General features: G+C 42.4%; 1 protein-coding gene across 5 annotated transcripts in view; it reads right to left on the bottom strand.

Annotated features, from left to right (window-relative positions):
- The window catches only part of THRAP3 (thyroid hormone receptor associated protein 3), a 75200-nt gene extending 59751 nt beyond the window's left edge, over positions 1–15449 (bottom strand). For 3 of the 5 annotated variants that reach the window (XM_087446276.1, XM_087446279.1, XM_004425953.3), the window contains exon 1: positions 15328–15449. The gene's annotated coding sequence lies outside the window, so the exon portion shown is untranslated. Of the gene's footprint in view, positions 1–14759; positions 14894–15327 lie in introns of those variants that run through there. The other 2 variants (XM_087446277.1, XM_087446275.1) reach the window with 1 other exon arrangement.
- Positions 15450–16943: the final 1494 nt, after the last annotated feature.

Here is a 16943-nt window from a genome sequence, read left to right on the forward strand (position 1 = left end):
TTCAGTAGGCTGCTTTTTCATTTTGTTGATGCTTTCCTTCACTGCAGAAAAACTTTTTAGTTTGACGTAGTCCCATTCATTTATTTTTGCTTTTGTTGCCCTTGCCTGAGGAGACATATCCAAAAATATATTGCTAAGACCGATGTCAAAGAGTTTACTGCCTATGTTTTCTTCTAGGAGTTTTATGGTTTCAGGTCTTAACGTTTAAGTCTTTAATCCAGTTTGAGTTAATTTTTGTAAATGATATAAGAAAGTGGTCCGGTTTCATTCTTTTGCACATAGCTGTCCAGTTTTCCCAACACCATTTATTGAAGAGACTGTCTTTTTCCCCCACTGTATATCCTTGCCTCCTTTTGTCATAGATTAATTGGCCATATACGTATGGGTTTATTTCTGGGCTCTCTATTCTGTTCCATTGATCTGTGTCTGTTTTTGTGCCAGTACCGTGCTGTTTTATTAGTACAGCTTTGTAGCATAGCTTGAAATCAAGGAGTGTGATACTGCCAGTTTTGCTCTTCTTTCTCTAGATTGCTCTGGCTGCATGTCTTCATATTGCATTTATTTTTTAAGCATGAAAAAAAAATGTTTCTACAATGCTAAACACTGTGGTTGTGCTACCTTTAGACTTCCTTTCCCAGTCCCTCTCTAGAGGAAAAAAAGATTAATATAACTCTCTATCACAGTGACAGAAGAGTACAAGCATTTCTATGCTGTTCACAAGCTTCTTGGCCACACACATTAATTTAGATTTTTGCTAACAACTTCTAAAGATTGAAATAGGACTCATAAAGCAATGCTCTTAAGGTCAAATCAAAGAAACAACTTCACATCGAAGGACAGGCATATGAAGGTGTATGTTGAATACAGGCAGAGTGCTTGTGAGAAAGAGCTTTGCAAACACATGACCAACCTGCATGAAAATCCTGACTCCACCACTGTGCAGACTTGACCAAGGTGTTTAATTTTACTAAGTTTCCTCATCTTTAAAAAGTAGACACACTGATCTTATAAATTTATCTTAAAGATTAAATGAATTAATGTATGTAAAGCACATAGCACATTTTATTCCAAAAGGGCAGTTTAAAAAATAAAAACAAGAAAGTTGGAAGGGAGAGGATAACAATGGATAGACTCAACAATGAGAATTTTATTTTTCCAAATTGTTTCAGTAGTCAATCAAGGTTTATTTTACACTTCATTAAGACTTTTCCCACCAGCAACATGCTTACATAATCACCAAACAACAAACCAAATCCCTCAAGATATTTCCATATCCAAAATCACCTTCAAAAAACTAAGCTGATACACAAACATCTGTACAATGGAAAGTAGAGATCAGGCTAAATCCCTAGGATTTTGCCTAACTCCACATTAGGTCCAATTCAGGTTCTGATTACTTAGGGAGAAAAAAAAAATTACACTAAATGCTACGGAACTTGTAACAAAAATGTAGCAAAGAAAAAGTTTTGGAATATTTTCAACAGGAAACTAGATTATTCAAGAGTTACTATATGAAAAGCTGAGTTTTGAACTCATAATGCTTTATAATGGGAGACAAGCATCATAAAAGTGTATCCAGGGCCGGCCCAGTGGCGCAAGCGGTTAAGTGCGCGTGCTCTGCTGTGGCGGCCCGGGGTTCGCAGGTTCGGATCCCAGGTGCACAATGACGCCCTGCTTGTTAAGCCATGCTGTGGCGGCGTCCCATATAAAGTAGAGGCAGATGGGCACAGACGTTAGCCCAGGGCCAATCTTCCTCAGCAAACAAGAGGAGGATTGGCACCTGATGTTACCTCAGGGCTGGTCTTCCTCACAAAAAAAAAAGTTCATCCACAGGGCCGGCTCCGTGGCCGGTTAAGTTTGGCGCGCTCTACTTCGGCAGCCCAGATTCAGCTCTCCGTCACGGACCTACACCACTTGGTGGCGGCCATGCTGTGGCAGTGAACCACATACAAAATAGAGGAAGACTGGCACAGATGTTAACTCAGGGCGAATCTTCCTCAAGCAAAAAGAGGAAGACTGGCAGAAGATGTTAATTCAGGATCAATCTTGCTCAGCAAAAAAAAAAAGTGTATCCAGGCCCTACAATTTAGATTTGAACAATGGTGTCCTACACACTAAAAGGAGTAAAGGCAGGAGGATAAACAATCCAGAAGACAAAGCCTATATCCCTATAGGTTTGCAGTGATATTTAATACTCAACAAGGAAACCAAATATCCTCTCCTCCTCAGAAAGCACCTCCTATTTCCTGTTGGCAGCTCTAAGATTAATTATCAGAATAAGATTGAGAAGGGCAAGGTCAAAATTCCAGCTGGAATAACATATATTGTACACAAAGTTGCAGTTTATGTATGCTTTTGACTAGCACATGAAATCTTAGTTTCCTAATAACCACAGCAATAAGTTAGTTGACAACTTCAAAACTAAGTTATCTTTCACTTACATTCACAGCACTTGCATACAAATACATCAACACATTAATGGTCAAAGTATCAGGTGTTATCAGGAAGCTTGCACTTAGGGTTAACCAGGTTAAAAATTTTTTCATTGTTTCTTTCTCTAAAAGAGATGTTTCAAAAACAAAAAGAAATGATCATAACTGATATGACAAAGCATTTGCAACTGTTAAATGACACTCCTGTGCATCATTCATTCAGTAAATTTCAGATGCACTGCTTCTGAACCAGAGTCCAACAATGACTTCTTAAGAGATTATTCCCTGCAATGGCTAAATTCTAATAGAGCTTAGGGCCAGCCCTGTGGCTTAGTGGTTAAGTGCGCGCACTCCACTACTGCCGACCCGGGTTCGGATCCCAGGCGCGCACCGACGCACCGCTTCTCCGGCCATGCTGAGGCCACATCCCACATACAGCAGCTAGAAGGATGTGCAGCTATGACATACAACTATCTACGGGGGCTTTGGGGGGAAAAAATAAATAAATAAAAAAATCTAAAAAAAAGAAAAACTTCAAATAGAGCTTAAAACAATTACATTTGAGAATTTCTAGTGTTTACTAGAAATTAGCACTGTTTACTCAACTGTCAAAAGAGCACTAGACTAGAGATCCTTGATTCCACTTGTGCATAAACTTGCGTGAGACACGATTTTCAACACTTTTACACATCCAAACCATTTAATAGCCATTTAGTAATAAAAGAAATGACAGTATGTGACCATGCTTAAGTTTCATAAGATACTGAACTGTATAATTTTTCATGTATTCTTTATATATATATAGTACTAAATATATATATTGTAATTCTCAAGAGAAGGAAGGAGTATTTTCATTTTAAAGATGGAAAGATACAGAACGCTAGGCAAATATTATCAATTCTGAAATACATCTTCTGTCATTCTATTTGCAGCAAGGTGAATCAAAAAGCCTGTGTCAGCTGGTGGACTCAAGTCCATTATTCCTGAATAGGAGTTAAATAACTTAACTTTGGATCTAATAATCATGACAATACAAAATGGAGATGTTTTATTATCTGAGGACTCTGTCCTAATTTATTGGTCAGTCTACTCCCTGTACCCTTACTCTGAGCAGTACAGTATAGTGGCTAAGAGTGGAGGTTTAGAGTCAGACCTAGGTTCAAATCCTATCTCCCTAAATTGATCTCTCATGCCTAGGCTTCATCATTTGTAAAACAAAAAGCTTTTCACTTACCTTGTAAAGTATAGGATTAAACGAAATAATGTATGTAAAGTGCTTAAATAAGCATTTACTTTGAAAAAAATCTCAATCTATAAAAGTGCTTCTTTATGTTTAGGTTAACCTTACATCCAGGTTTGCATAAGACAGTTTACAACCCTTGTCTTGGCGTATTAATAGCGTCCCCTCACTCAATAGTGTCTTGGTTCAAAAAGATAAATTTTATATATGGTCACAATATTAATTTGGCAAAAACAAACCTAACTCAAGATAAGCATCATCATTAAATCAGGGGAAAAGTGAACTATTCCAGCTAAAGACTGGCACCCCAAACCTCTCTATCCAAGCACTTATAAATTAAAGAAATGACAGTCACATTTCACAGTGTGTAAATTTTACCACCCCTTGCCTCCTCCTCAAAAAAGGGAATCATAAGCAAATACGGAACTGTAGCTAATGATATGCATGTTGAAGTGTTTAGATATGAAATGTACTGATATCTGCAACTTAGTTTAAAATGCTTCAAAAAAATAAGATAGGAAATGGGCAATGGACTTGAGTAGACATTTCTCCAAACAAGATATACAAATGGTCCCTAAGCACACGAAAAGATGCTCAACATCCCTAATATTAGGGAAATGCAAACCAAAACTACAATGAGATACCACCTCACACCCATTAGAATAGTTACTAAAATTAAACATAGAATTAGCAATTCCACTCCTAGGTATAATACCCAAAAGAATTGAAAGCAGGGTTTTCTTTTTTTTTTTTTTTTAAAGATTTTATTTATTTATTTTTCCCCCCAAAGCCCCAGTAGATAGTTGTATGTCATAGCTGCACATCCCTCTAGTTGCTGCATGTGGGACTCGGCCTCAGGATGGACGGAGAAGTGGTGCCTCGGTGCGCACCCGGGATCCGAACCCGGGCCGCCAGCATCAGAGCACGTGCACTTAACCACCAAGCCACGGGGCCGGCCCGAAAGCAGGGTTTTCAAGAGATATTTGTATGCCCATATTCATAGCAGCATTATTCAGAGTAGCTAAAACATGGAAGTAACCCAAGTGTCCAACGATGGATGAATGGATAAGCAAAATGTGGTATATCCGTACAATGAAATATTATTCAGCCTTAAAAAGGAAGGAAATCCCGACAGCCTACAAGACAGACGAACGTTGAATACATTATGCTAAGTGAAATAAGCCTAGTCACAAAAAGACAAACACTGTATGATTCCACTTATATGAGGTACTTAGGGTAGTCAAAATCTTAGAGACAGAAAGTAGAATGGTGGTTGTCAGAGGCTTGGGGGACGGGAGAATGGAGAGTTACTATCTAATGGGTAGAGTTTCAGTTTTTCAAGATGAAGAGTTCTGGAGATGGATGGTGCCAATGGTTGCATAACAAAATGAATACTTAATACCACTGAACTGTACACTTAAAAATCATTAACATGTAAATTTTATGTTATGTGTGTTTTGCCACAATAAAAAACACTGAAAAAAAAAAAAGACAGATGATGAATGTAATGTTATAAAGCACATACAGCAAAATGCTAACAAATGTAGAAACTAGGCGATGGGCATATGGGTGCTCACTGCACAATCCTTTCAACTTCTTTGTATGCTTGAAATCTTTCATAAAAAAATGTTGGAGAAAAAAAGAAATTGTCATCCCTGCTAAAATACACTTGATGCAGAGCACTTAACGTACCCAGTATAAGGAAACATGAGCCTTACGGGGATGATGGAACTTAAAGGCCAACTTACTAGACTAAATCTTCTAAAAGTGTTTCTGATTAAATCTTCTAAAAGTTTGTTTTAGCTACACTCAATGAGATCATTACAACAACTGTAATAATACTAACTCAGTGGGAAGAGATGTGCCTCCCATAGCCCCCAAATAACAAACTATGCTTTAGCTCACCCAACATAAATATCCAATATCCTGAAGACAATATTTGAAGCCCTGATTTAAGCAATAAATTAGTCCACTTATAAAAAATAACTAACCTGAACAGAAATTAAATCCTAAAAGTATATCAAACAGTAAAGATTCTGTATACCACATTATTTTCATTCTAATAAATGCCTAGCACTTTAGTAGGCATTTAATAAGTAGGCATTTAATAAGTATTTAACGCCTAATTTCCCAAAAAAAAAAAATCAAACAACATCAAACACAGTCCTTGCATCAATATAAATTCCAGTTCCTGCTCAGTTGTTTTTATAGTGAAGAACAGCGCCGGCCCCGTGGCTTAGCGGTTAAGTGCACAGGCTCCCCTGCTGGCGGCCCGGGCCCGGAACCCGGGCGTGCACCCACGCACCTCATCTCCGGCCATGCTGAGGCCGTGTCCCACGTACAGCCACTAGAAGGATGTGCAGCTATGACATACAACTATATACTCGGGCTTTGGGGGAAAATAAATAAATAAATAAAGTGAAGAACAGAAACTCTAATAGGTTAAAAAAAAAAATTCCAATCCAGAGCTAGGGAGTTAAGCAAAATTATCCCCACGTATCTTCACAGAGATAACAGCATTCTCTCTGCACTCTGAACAAACCCATTGTGGGCTAAGAGGTAAAGAGAGTTTAAATACTACGAAAATGGAGATACATAAATGACAGCCAAAAGTAAAGTCCAGAACTCTTCTGTGTCATCTCAGGGGAGAAAACTGCAACTACTATGAGGCCCCACCTATGATAGGTAGAAGTGATGCTGACAAAAAGATGAAAAGGCAATCTAGGCCAGCGCTGTCCAACGGAACACTCTGAGATGACAGAAATGTTCTATACCTATGCTGCTTCAACACGGCAACCACCAGTCACATGTTGTTATTGACCACCTGAAACACGGCTAATATGAAAATTATGTTAATTAAAATTACATTTAATTTTAATTAACTTAAATTTAACTAGCCACCTGCAGGCAGTGGCTACTAAATTGGATCATGCAGATCTAGACCACAGATCACATACTTGAGACAACTTTACTCCCCCAAAAGAATCTAAAGCTCAGTATATATACTTAATAAACACTGACTAAGAAGAAAATGGAGGGCCAGCCCCGTGGCTTGGTGGTTAAGTGAGCGCGCTCCACTGCTGGCGACCCGGGTTCGGATCCCGGGCTCGCACCGTCGCGCTGCTTCTCTGGCCATGCTGAGGCCGCGTCCCACATACAGCAACTAGAAGGATGTGCAGCTATGACACACAACTATCTACTGGGGCTTTGGGGGGAAAAAATAAATAAATAAAATCTTTAAAAAAAAAAAAAAAGAAGAAAATGGAGAGTCACAGAGATTTTTGAGCCAAACAAAAGCCATCAGTTCTGGGCATCTTTTTACTCACTGTATTACGTCAACAAATATAGTTCTCCAATCTACAATATCTCTTTTTTACCTAGCATTCCAGTGTATAAATGTACTATAAGCAGTCTCCTAGTGTTGTACATTTAGGTTGCTTTCAATTTTTCACTTAACACAAATAACAGTGTGATGATTATCCTTATCTTTAAAAACCTGTCCAATTATTTCCTTAAGGTATGTTCATAAAAGCACAGATACATTCCGTTGCTCTCCAGAAAGGCTGCAGCAATTTACATTGCTACCAACAGTACTGAGAATGTCCTTTTCCCCACAACTTCACCAACAATAATCGTCATTGTTTTTTATCACTATGGAGATCTGAGGGAGAAAATGGTTAATCTGTATCTCTCTGGTTTTCATATGGGATTTATTTTGTCAAGATAATCTAATTTTCAAAATGGTCAGCCAATCGTTCCAGAACTGTTTATTGAATAATTAAGCCATCCTTCCCTCACAATCTTGAAATACCACCTTTATCATATACTCAACACTTTCCATCTATCAGCTGAGGGCTTCTGGGTGTTTTTCATTGTCCTTTCAGATTTAATATCACAGGAATAGCTTCCTTTTCCAAATAACGAACAGGCAACCCATATTCCACAGAATGTTAAGATTAATTTGTTGAATCCCTACTATGTGCCCTGGTACTGGACAAATCATCTAACCATCACAATAATCCTATTGGAGGTAGACTGAACAGATACTATGCAGGGTTAAGCAACCTGCCCCAAAGTCCCAATTTAAAAAAAAAAAAAAGCTTCTGATAAGGAAGCAAAGACTTCCATTTCCCACCACATTCATCTGAGAAAACGAACACCTCTAGGTATCACAGATCATATACCTCCACGAGCATGCCCTGTTAACTGAACACTGCAGCTGAAAAGATTTTGCTGAAAATGGGACAGAAAATACTCCTTATCAAACTACTTTCATCATATACGTATCCTCTAACACTAAGCAGCCTCCAGAGCAGAAAAGGAAGGTGATAAGCCAACAATCAATTAAATATCTTCTCTTCTTCATTCTATTGTCATTCAATATGGCACTACATTCAAGGCCACTTTAATCACCCCTAGCTGTTGAATGGTGAAACTGAAGGTAAAATGTCCAGCAAAAAACATATGTAAGTGACTAATAAGCCTGAAACAGAAATAGAGGAAAAGAGCAGGCTAAGCTCTTATGCTGTGAACAAAGACAAAGCATCCACCATTAACCCAAGAATCAACCTATGGGGCCAGCCCCGTGGCTTAGCGGTTAAGTGCGCGCAGTGCGCGCAGCTGCTGGCGGCCCAGGTTCGGATCCCAGGTGCGCACCGACGCACTGCTTCTCCAGCCATGCTGAGGCCGCGTCCCACATACAGCAACTAGAAGGATGTGCAGCTATGACATACAACTATCTACTGGGGCTTTGGGGGATAAAGAAAGAAAGGAAGGGGAAGGGGAAGGGGAGGGGAGGGAAGGGAAGGGGAGGGGAGGGGAGGGGAGGGAAGGGGAGGGGAGGGGGGAGGGAGGGGAGGGGAGGGGAGGGGAGGGGAAGGGGAGGGAAGGGGAGGGGGAGGGGGAGGGAGGAAGGAAGGGGGAGGGAGGAAGGAAGGGGAGGGAGGAAGGAAGGGGAGGGAGGAAGGAAGGGGAGGGAGGAAGGAAGGGGGAGGGAGGAAGGAAGGGGGGAGGGAGGAAGGAAGAGGGGAGGGAGGAAGGAAGAGGGGGAGGGAGGAAGGAAGAGGGGGAGGGAGGAAGGAAGGAAGAAAGAATCAACCTATCATCTTCTAAGTTTTCCAGGAAAACAAGAGGACTATCACAAACAATATGCTTTTGCAACTTAAATCCTCCTGAAGCAAGGTTTTAAGTGTTAAGCTTTCATAATAAACCAGAGAGGTTTATTGCCACTTCCTCCATGGTTCCTTACTGTATACCTTGACTATTCAGAAATACCTTCACCCAGACCCAAAGGAAAAACATCACGAATACGACACACCAAAACAGCAGAAATCTCTATATACCCAAATTGTTCAGACTGGCCTAAAGAAATGGCATTATGGGAAACTTTTACTTTCTACATTACATATTTCTGCAATGTCTGAATTTCTTCATCAAGCACCTATCTATGAGCAGGGGCAGAACAGAATTGAAGACAACTACCTGCCCCTACCAAGGGTTTTATAGGCTGTGCCTTGCTTAACTAAACCCTGGGGTAGTGGTGAGAGGGCCTTAGGGAACTCAACTTTTTTTATCTTTTCAAAAATGAAATGTTAAGCAGCACCCCAAAGTATAAAATATCAATGCAGAACTACTCTGACCAAAACGGAGGGTGGGCTGCTCAGAGCCCTGTCAGCTCAGCCTCTTTCCCTCCATAGCTCTTGAGGCACCTCCTCACTCCCAACAGAATATTTTAAATCTCCTGTCCAATTTATACTTGGCAAAACTTACTAAAAATTCAAGGAAAACAATCAATCACAAGCTACTTATAGAGTTACCTCAGTTTCACAGAATAGTCTTTATTTTCTTTCTTTTTGTGTGAGGAAGATCAGCCCTGAGCTAAAATCCATTGCCAATCCTCCTCTTTTTTTTTTTTTTGCTGAAGACCACTGGTCCTTGGCTAACATACGAGCCCATCTTCCTCTACTTTATACGAGACGCTGCCACAGCATGGCTTGATAAGCGGTGCCGTAGGTCCTCGCCTGGGATCCGAACCTGTGAACCCCGGGCCAGGCCACCAAAGCAGTGTGTGCTCACTCAACCAATACACCACCGGGCCGGCCCCTCTCAGAATAGCCTTTAGAGGATGGATTTTAAATACAAATTTTTATAAATCAACTTTATAATTCACATATAATAGATGTACACATTTTAAGAATACAGTTCAGTGACTCTGACAAAATACAATGTGTAAATACCACCCCAACCAAAATACAGAATATTCCCATCACTCCAAAAAGTATCCTCTTGCCCCTTTGCAATCACCTCACCCACCACCATACAAATTATTTTCAACTGGTAGCTTAATAGAATCTAAGCAAACTAGGACTTGATAGTAGGAGCACTTCCAAAAACTGCCACCCAGCCAGCCATCTATTTATTCCCATATTAACTCATTCTTTCTTTCAATATTTACTGCGTCTCTTCTACATGACAGAGAATGTCCTAGGTGTGGGGATTAAGCAGTGAATCAAACAAATCCCTGCTTTACTCTCTGAAGAGGTGAAGACATAGATTAAAAATAAATAACATAATGTCCCCATAGTAACAATGCAGGGTTGGGGGCAGGGGAGAGTGTGGGTTGATGAGGGGAGTACTATTATAGATAGGCTGGTCAAGGAAGGTCTCTGTCAGAACATTTCCCAGTGTGACACATGCATACAAAGGGACATCAAAACTGCCCAAGCCAAGAAGGTGATACACCAACCCCTCAACAACTAAGCAGTAAGAACTTGTAAGGACTTCAGAGAACATAAAGCAAGGCTTTGTAAAGCATCACTTCAATATATATGAAACAAGAATTTCTCAGGTTAAAAAATTTACCTTACTCCTTTTCTATTGAGCAACCCCACTCTGCCACCTAACCAACTTCCTCAATCTTCTTCATTTCTAAAGTTTTTTCTGACAACCCATAGTCCCGTAGCCAAAGGCAAGACTCCAGGACACACACCCTTCAGATACACCAGGACCATATTCTGGGAAGCCCTGACGGAAGAGAGAGCGCTGGAGTGAAGAAATCTCCTAGGTAACTTTACAAAGCGGTCTCACTTCTATGGCTTCCTCTATCAATCCTTTATTTATCCTGCCCTTTTTATTAAAATAGAGAAGAAGAAAACTGAGTTATTAACTCCTCAAAAAACACACAGAATTACTGAAAGCAATGGACTTCACAGAGGCATATTATTAAGAAACAAACAAACAAACAAATAAAAACACTTTGGCTCTTATGCCTCAGGACAGGAGCCAAAAGTCTTCTAATGAGACATTCAGGAACTTCTCTTTGCTTGGCCTTCTGTCTTCTGAAACAAGCCAAGATATGCAGTTACAACATTCCAGATGCTAAAAAGCAAACCAGGCAGAACAAAAATGAGGACATTGCACGAACGCCAGCTAAAAGGCACAGGCAGGGGTCAGACCGGCGCCTTTATACTTTCTAAAAGCTCCTGGGTTTCTTCAGTTTGGAAACAAAATAATTCAATGTTTTGAGTTTTCTTCCCTCTCACTGTTTCATCTTCCTCTTCTAAAGTTAACTAAAATTTCCTTTTTTTAGAAGAAACAAAAGAAAGAAATAGGTACCAAGACAGAAAAAAATTTTTAAATGGTGATGTAACATTAAGACAGCAAGATGACTTTAAGTGGGGGCATTAGAGACCTGTATCATATACCTAGAACAGGAGAGCAAATTAAAATGCCTACAGACAGATAAGTAATATAAACATGTAAAATAATAAACATCAACTAACACTCTGCTCCATGTCAGGGATACATGTGAGGCTGTGGTGAGGTCTGTCACAAACTGGAGAAGACGTGCCCCAATCATAAAACGTGGCTGCTGCCAAGCAGAAACAGGTCCACGGCTGCCAGATCTGATTTTTCAAAAGCAGCCTGAATCCAAATTTTTACATGAAATCTCCCTGTTTTTTAAAGTTGACAACTAATTCAAATTTTACAACTCTGTGTGAGCCAAACAAAACACATATGCAGACTGGATTTCGTCCATGAGCCTTCAGTTTTCAACCTTCACCATAAAAAGAAAAATACATGGTTCTTTCAATGGTAGAGCTCTAATTTGGGGGTAGAAGGCATCCCCTCTGCTTCCAATAGCACACTATCATCTCAAAATACACCACAAGATATATGAACATACATCTGAAACCCATAATGGTTGAAGGAAAACAAGAAGAAAAGTATCTTACTCTTTACACACTAAGGCGCTCCGTTTCTACCACTGAAATAGGAAGGGTAAACAAAACCCAATGGAAGAAAACATTAGGAAATGGATTTTTGTGAAACTGAGCTCACTAATGTTCAGCTTTCTCAGTATGTGCATCAGCCCTTAACTTCTAGACAAAAGAAACTAACAGATGATTTCTATGGTACAGCATTTAACCTTGATTTAAAAAAAAAAAAAGAGTTCCCTTGAAATATTAAGAATGTCAATGTTTTAGAAAGGGAACCCAGGACTCTTACTCTCCTGGTAAGTCGTAGGCAATCACTTTTTTACGAGCTATAAACCTAGATCACAAACTCTAGAGCAGGGGTTCTTAAACTCTGAGACTCTAGTGAATATGATGGAATGTAAACTCTGAGACTCTAGTGAATATGATGGAATGTAACGACCCTTCCTTTGAGAAAATGTACTCCCTCACAAAAATTTTACCAAGTTCATGGGGCCCCTGTAGTCCACGGACCACAGATTAAGAACGTCCTGCTCTAGGGGCCCGCCCAGTGGAGCAGCGGTTAAGAGCGAGAGCTCCCGCTCTACTCCATCAATCTACTTCAGACAACTACCATCTCCGGCCTGGGCTAGTACAATAGCCTCTTAATTGATACCCCCCCCACAATCCATTTTCCACACCTCTGCAAAAGTGACTTTAAAATATAAACCAGGGGGCCGGCCTGCTGGCGCAGGCAGTTAAGCGGGCGCGCTTCGCTGCAGCAGCCCGGGGTTCACTGGTTCGGATCCCGGGCGCGCACCGACGCACCGCCTGGCAAGCCATGCTGTGGCGGCGTCCCATATAAAGTGGAGAAAGATGGGCACATGTTAGCACAGGGCCAGTCTTCCTCAGCAAAAAAAGAGGAGGATTGGCAGATGTTAGCACAGGGCTGATCTCCTCACAAACAAATATATATATATATAAATCAGCCAGCCACCCCTCTCACTTATCAGAAGGCTTCAATAGCTTCCCTAAACAACCTTACCTCTCAATCTCATCTTTAACCATTCTCCTCACTAAGTGTCAGCCACACGTGGCCTCTTTTCAGTTCTGAAACCACACTAAATTCCTCCCATCTTCAAGTTTTGGCACTTGCTGTCCCCTCCACCTGGAATGCTGTCTCATTAACAGCCCTACAAAATGGTCTCCTCACTCTCAACAAAAAGAACTTCTCTGACCACCCTTAGGTCTCTCCCTTTTTAGCGTCTATAGGAGTCCCTTGCTTGATACCTCCACATCACTTTTCTCAATTTGTAATTTATTTACTTACCTGTTGTGTCTTCTTCCACTATACTGTAAGTTCCCAAAAGGCAAGACCCCTTCTGTCTCAAACCCGCCTGTACTCCCAGAACCCAGGACAGGGGCCTGTAGCTGGTAGGTTCTTAGGCACTATTTGTGGAATCAATCACTCAATCAGTTAAAAACAGAATTAATCTTAGATGTTTAGCGAATGAGTGTGTGAAGCAATTCACCAAAATCTAGTATGTGAAAGACTAGCATTAACCACACTTCTTTCAATTCAGGATGTCGCTATGCCCAAGAGAAACAGGCCAGCACCTTAAGATTCTTAGTGGTTAAGACTATCCAAAATAAAAAATAAATAAATCGTACGTCTTATGCTCTCTCCTAGCCTTAGCCCTCTCCATCTTGGTGCCAATCTCGGAAAGACACCAAGCTTCCCCCCTCCAATTTCTCAATACAAAAGAGGACACTCCTTTCACAATCCATAACTTCACGGGCTAAACCAGATTCAAAAAGTACCTGTACTTGGTATTAAAGGAATATGCCAAAGAACTACTACTATTACTGCTGCTGCTGCTGCCACAATTACTACTACCACCACTAAGACTGGATTGTACCTCCTCTGCAGGCTAAAAACACCAGTCTCCAAAACCGGAGATCTTTCACTTGTGTTAAAAAAACAGAGATGGATCTGTATTGGACATAAAGGTTTTTAGTTAAACAGTTTCTTACAGAAACTTCAATTCGCCTTTTCTATAAAATACAATCAAGTCTACCGGCTGCAAAAAAAAATTGTTTCTGATATTGTTAAAATGTGTACACTAGCTCACAAAACACATTCCCCAGCAAAGAACAAACTAAGCCCGATTTGCTTCACTAGTTACTCATGGCAGCAGTCGTTTTTGGCTCCTTAACAGGCTTCTACATAATGATACACCCATCGGACTATCTAGATAATAGGACAGACTACAACATACAATATTTTCAAAAACAAAAAAGGGAGAGCCATCTGAAGGGGAAGGAAAATGATGGTGTGATACGTGCCTTTCCACTCTGGACTCACAATCTAGAAATCCTATAAAAGATGATAATAATAATAATAGTGTTCAATACATGTCAGGTAATGAGCCAAGCAGTTTTCAATTTAATCTTCACAATAACCCCCACTGTTAGTCGCCGCTATTTTGCAGATAAGGAAACTGAGGCACGTGGAAGTGAAGCCCCTTGACCTAAAATCAAAAGCTAGCAGAGCCAAGATGTGAACCTAGGCAAGCTGCCTCCAGGATCTTTGTTATGCCGCCATCAGAAGCTTCATTGGCTCTCTCCCGCCATGCTCTACCTTACTCTCAGAGGCTTTTCCTTCAATCCAATTAACAACCTCCCCGTAAACACTGTACTAACACTGATGGCTTCCAACTTCTGAGCACCAGCGCTACTCGCCAGCTTCTGCTGCCATGTTCCACCCTTAAGATTTAGAAAGGCAAAGAGAATAGCCAATAAGAGTTGCTTAGGTACTAAGAGAGGCAAAGAAAATTGCCTCAATATAAGCAGAAACACGCCGATCAGCATTGGAATGCAAGTTGGCCTCACCTCGAGCCCAAGAGACTGCAATAAAAGCGGGCGCACATATATTCCCGTCGCAAATAAATGTGGACTATGCCTCCGCTGGCCACAAGGCAGGAAAGAACCGAAACGGTGCTAACATTTACTGAGAGCCAGCCACATGCGCTCTGGGAGGAGACAGAACCAGGCCAATTGAGACGCGGGTGGGGGGAGTGGAGGGCACGCAAGACTTCCGGGAAAAGGAGAAATCCAAATAATGGGGTCCATACAACTAAAGGAGTAGATGGAAGAGGTGCAGGCCTCGCCCTGGCAGCTTGCAAGGAGGAGAAAGAAGGATAGAGGGTGCTCGGGAGAAAAGGCGGCCCTGGGCGTCGGCAGCTAGGCCCGAGCGAGGGGAAGCCCTGAAGGGCGGGGAGGGGGAGGAGCCGGAGGGAGTGAGGCCCGCTCAGACGAGGCCAGGGGGTAGGCGCGGGGGAGCGTCTCCGCGCTGGGCCTGCCCGGGCCCCCTGTCTCAGCCGCAGCGGAGAAAAGGTAAAACATGAAACGCCTGGAGCCGGTTGAGCTGCCCTAACTCCCACCAGAGGCCCTCACTCACCTGGGCCCACCACACTGATCCCAGCCGCAGCCTCGCAACGGCACAACCGGCCCGAACCTCGCCTCCGCCCGACAGCGCGCCCCGCGTCCCCGCTCTCCGACGGCCGCAGCGGCGGCGTAGCCCCGCTGCCTCCTGGGAAATGTAGTCTTAGGCCTATCTCTCCTTGCCAATTTAGCGATCTACTAAACTACGTTTCCCACAAGGCAACGCGAGTGGTTCGCCCGCCGCTTTGCGTCACGCGCCAGGTTGTCAGCAGTCACGTGGATTGCTCCGTTCCATTCCCCTCCCCCCGCCTGGGTGGCCTGGGGCAGAAGGAGGGAGGTGGACGGAAGGGGCGGGAGCGTTGCTGACGCCACTGCCACCACCATTTTGGAGCCAGCCGTAGAGGGAGGGACTGAGCCACACCTGCTCGGGGCCTGCCCTCGTCGTTTAAGTCTCTGCGCAGGAATCCGGTCGCCCAGCTTTCAGTCTGTGCCCTGCCACCTCTCGCTTTGTGACCTTGAGCAAATCGTCTCCTTTCTCTGAGCCTCAGTTTCTTCCCCTATGAAATGAGATTCATAATTTCTACCCCACAGAATTGTTGGGGGCTCAGACAAAGTAAGGACCATGAAAGTGTCTGGTACCCTGAAAGCGTGACGCAAAATGGAATTGTTTTTATTGTGATAGTGTGACGTCCCTCGAAGGCACAGGAGCCGATCAGCAAAGCTCTCTCCAGCCTCCTCTCCTGCCATCGCCCCCCCTCCCATGATAATGGGAACACAGAAGTGTGGTCCTCTGAAGCTTGTTTAAATGGGCGTCACTCATCTATTGAACCAGAAGTTTCCCAGGCAGTGTAGCCCTAGAATCTCTTTTAAATAGACCTCTCCAGTGATTCTTATGCACATGTTTGAGAACCACTGCATTGATCAGGGTTTTTGCACAGGCTGCTTTCTGCTTGAATTCCTGTGCTAGTGAACTCGAACCTTTGAGCTCAAATGTTGCGTCTTCTGTGAAGCTTTCTAAGTTTACTAGCTCCTCCCAATCTCTGTACTCCCACAGTACTTTTTTTTTTTTTTTTTTGGTGAGGAAGATCAGCCCTGAGCTAACATCCGTGCTAATCCTCCTGTTTTTGCTGAGGAAGACCAGCTCTGAGCTAACATCTATTGCCAATCCTCCTCCTTTTTTTTTCCCCAAAGCCCCAGTAGATAGTTGTATGTCATAGTTGCACATTCTTCTAGTTGCTGTATGTGGGACGCTGCCTCAGCATGGCCAGAGAAGTGGTGCATCGGTGTGCGCCCGGGATCTGAACCCTGGCCGCTAGTAGCAGAACGCGTGCACTTAACCATTAAGCCATGGGGCCGGTCCTCCCACAGTACTTTTGCGCTTTATTCTATAATTATCAGGGTCTGTGTTTGTCTTCCGCACCAGGCTGTGAGCTCTTTGAGAACAGAGGTCAGGTTTGATGGATTTCTGCCTCCCCAGGGCAAAGTAAACATGAGTCAATATGGAAGGAATCTACTGTTCTTCCGACGAGAAAAGCTTACCAGGCTCAAGTCTGAGACCCTGCCACATCAGCCCTCACCTTTACTGGCATCAGCAGCATTCCTTCCACACTACTTACTCTTTCTTCCTTCTTT

Source organism: Ceratotherium simum, chromosome 22 (assembly GCF_057802395.1).
Source record: "Ceratotherium simum simum isolate JZ-2026a chromosome 22, ASM5780239v1, whole genome shotgun sequence".
Lineage (NCBI taxonomy): Eukaryota > Metazoa > Chordata > Mammalia > Perissodactyla > Rhinocerotidae > Ceratotherium > Ceratotherium simum.